Source organism: Callorhinus ursinus, unplaced genomic scaffold (assembly GCF_003265705.2).
Source record: "Callorhinus ursinus isolate GAN/ISIS: 27379988/994484 unplaced genomic scaffold, GSC_fseal_2.0 scaffold7, whole genome shotgun sequence".
NCBI lineage: Eukaryota > Metazoa > Chordata > Mammalia > Carnivora > Otariidae > Callorhinus > Callorhinus ursinus.
The window spans coordinates 5,771,279-5,774,984 of NW_027397069.1; the positions used below are offsets into that span (position 1 = coordinate 5,771,279).

Consider the following 3,706-nt stretch of genomic DNA (forward strand, 5'->3'; position numbering starts at 1 on the left):
AAATTTAGCCCTTGGGCCGATAATGAAGCCCAAGGAGAGTATTTATAAAGAGAGAAAAGAGAATCCAAGCTAGAACTCTAGGAAAAATTATTCACTGGATTGGAAGATGAGTAAGCACCAGCAAATAAAAGTAATTGCTGTTCTCATTCATCACGATTACTATTATTCTACAAGTTAAGTGCTTGTTTGTACACTTCAAGACCCGTGTACATCACCTATGCATTAACTTTTTAATAGCATTTTCTACATTCCACCCAGATAATTCATGCCTACCTTTCTCTTAGTATACCACCAGGCTTTGTTTGGTTCATCAATTCAGTCCAGCATCGGTAATTTTTACTGATTGCTGTTAGGATGTATGGTGATATCTAAAGCACTATAATCCATCTCTATCCTTAGAGATTTTGATGGAGTATTGCAATAATCCTACAACTTGCTGTTGCTTTTCCGTCAGCATCAATTAGAAAAGACACCAAGGAACCATACGTTTGTCAATTATTTTATCAATGGAACAAGGATAGAAGCATCCTTTGCAAGTGCTCAACAATCATTATTTCATGCAACTAAAAGGAGTACATTCTACTTTTTTTCTAGAAAATAAAACACAATAGTTTTACAATTCACTTAATGGCAACTGGTAATCATCAAATTAGCAATGGTTATCTTCAAACGTTATTACACTAGCTGTACTGTCATTTCGCAAGGATGATTAGATACCTAGAGTTACAGACATTTCCCACATAAGATGCCTCATACAAATCAGACTTGGTTTATCACCAGCACTGATAAAACCAGACCTAGGGAAGAACTAGGTCTGGGGACACATGCATGGTTAATATAGCAAATGTTTAGCCTACCCCGATTATTACAAAATCAGGACAGCAAGAATATTCATGGAGTACATTCTACTTTTTAAAAAATCCACAATATAGTCAACTGACATGTATACACAAGGCAGTTATCTTCAAAGTGCTCATGGCAACCCTGCTGCTAAGCTTATTGATCTCCTTTAATGAATTACCTGCTTTGTTGATATCTGCACTCTTCAATTCCAAAGTCAACCACACATTTCCTCAATAGTCCACCTCTCCATTTCCATTTATTTGCAGACTGTCCACAGAGACAATCCACTAAAAAGAGGACAACACTCACCTTGGAACCAGAATGCTTGGGTCCAAGCTTTAACTTGTAATTTAATCAACTGTGCACAAAATCTGATTTCCCTCGTCTCTGTTTCTGTGTGAATTATCTTACACTCCTTCCTCATCTTTTCCAAACAAGCAGGTGGTAAAAGTAGTACCACTAGGAAAAGCTTTGGAAACCCAAAAACAGCCACTGTCCTTGCTCAGTGGAAAGTTTAAGAGACAGTGATCTGTTCTCAGTAGCTTTATGACGTGAACTATGAGGATCTGCCTCCCAGAAGCCACTATTAATTTATTACAAGTGCCTTTGCAAAATATTAGACACACTCAACTTCAGATCTGAACCTAAAGACATGTTCTATCCATCTGGATCCTCAAAATTATCCTGGAAGATAAGGAGGCAAGGGACCATTCTTCCCATTTTGCAAATGAGGAAAGGGAGGCTTGAGTCTTAGCAAACTGACCAAGATCACACAGCCAGAAAAGGGCCAAACTCGAACTTGGTTTTTCAACTTTTCTAATTCCTAGTTGTTCACCTTGCAACACCTTTATCAGGAAGGAACAAGGCAGTGCACAAATCCTTTTTCAGTGCAGGAAAGACAATTTAATAACCCAAGAGATTTAATGTACCTTCAGAAAGATTCACTTCTCCCCTACTTACACTGAAAGAGTCAGGTTGATTCTACATTCTCATAAATTGATTTAAAACAATCAGGAGAAGGCTCATTAAGCTTCACCTACACAACAAAATAAAATACTTGGCATTCATGCGTAACTTCACATTTTATAGATACTGACAAGGAGCTATCAAGAATTTATTTCATAGATGGCTATTAGAATTATTTCACAACACAGAACACCCAGACAGGCTTACTTTTTATTGGAAAGAGAGGTTTTAAAGGTCAACTTAACAATACCACTATGTGAGAGCTCCCAGCCTCAGTCTGGTGGGACACATTCCTGAAGTCTTGCACATTTAATTTACAATGAGCTTCAGTAAATTGTACTCTTTAGTTGTCTCACGTGATAGAGGTCACGCACACATGCCGCAGTTTAGCTGCAGACAGACACTATACGGTGCATTCTAGTCATTTCCAGCTCAAGACACAGAAAACTCCCAACTCCTACGGTAATTAGATGTTGACAATCTCTTTGACTCGGTGAAATGAAATGCTATCGAGCCCAGTTTAAATTCTTCTTAAGTTTTCAGGGAGGGTGAGTGATTCCAGAGCAGCTTTTGCAGGTATACGTCTGCATGAATAAGACACTAGATGGCCTAACCACAACCATGATGTCAGATTTGAGACAAGAGGATTTTGTACTCTGCAAAGTAGCATGGACCAAGAGAGCCACGCACACAAGCTCTTCACACATGTCTCACCAGATCGTGGCTTGGCTGCACTAGCTACTTTTTATGAGTGTTCAGTTCATCAATAAATGGAACAGAAGATCCGAGCCTACCTTTTTAATTATAAAATCCTTCTTCTCTCTCCTCCACAATCAGACTTCTACTCATTTCAGCCCTGAAAAAGAATGTCATCATCACAATTCCTAGTAGCTTGCTTCTGTTTCCGCCTCAGTAGATACCCTGTAGATGGGAAGTCGCGTAACAGCTTTGCATCCCATCAAGTTGCCTTCACCCGGAAACAGCTGCAAAGCTTATCTAATTAAGCCCCAGCGCCAAACTGTGAGCTTGTGCATCAATCATTAATATTGTATTTTGGATCACTTTAAATTCTGACTGAGGGTACGTGGCTCCCCACACACTGGTCGCTGAAGGAGAGTTTTCAAATAATCTTTAAGTGGCACTGAAAAAATAAAACAAGCCGCCTGCTGTTTGACGAGAACTCTACTACCCTGCTGCACCCTGATTAGCTGTTAATACTAATTGAGAGATGAATATTGCTTATTCCAAAATGCTAAAGATTTTTTCTTATTATTATGAAAAGGAAAAGGCAGTTCTTCTTGCCTCAGAAACATGGCTCCTTGCCCAAATTTTAAACAGCGCCAAAAGAATGGTGTTTCTGTGTCTCTCGTCTACAGTGTGTGGAGTCATTATACTGAATCACTCCTTTACTCTGTGGGGCCATCCACAAGTTAGTGAACTGTGATCTCCACGTGGGATTTGCACATTCATACCCTACATCTGGAACATGGAAATGGTCTTCGCAGAGATCTGATAGCCCAGAAATATTTATGTAAATCTCTGTCCTGCTAAGGCACACGTTGATGCACTTGGGTTCAAGCTCATAAACCAAGAGGAACAGTTTCCTACAATTGCTATCCTAATAGACTAAAGCCAACAGGCTAAGCCAAATGGGACAATTTAGACAAAGAGAGACTGGCAAAACCAAATGAATGTCTGCTTCCTTCTAGCATTCTAGGAAAAATACCAAGCAGCTGTGCCAAAGCATACTGCTCTTCTTTGTTAGGAAAAACACTCTGACCCACTTGAAATCAGGGGATGCAGTCAGCACCAGGTTCAGTAAATCTGTATGTAAGACAGACTTCCTAACGAGGCACGCTTGACTGCAGAAACACAACACACACCTAGCTCAGCACAA

General features: G+C 39.7%; 1 non-coding gene across 1 annotated transcript; it reads right to left on the reverse strand.

Annotated features, from left to right (window-relative positions):
• Positions 1–768: 768 nt before the first annotated feature.
• Positions 769–897, reverse strand: LOC112826968 (small nucleolar RNA SNORA72). Its single transcript, XR_003209104.1, has one exon. It is a non-coding gene; the product is annotated as a small nucleolar RNA SNORA72 (small nucleolar RNA).
• Positions 898–3,706: the final 2,809 nt, after the last annotated feature.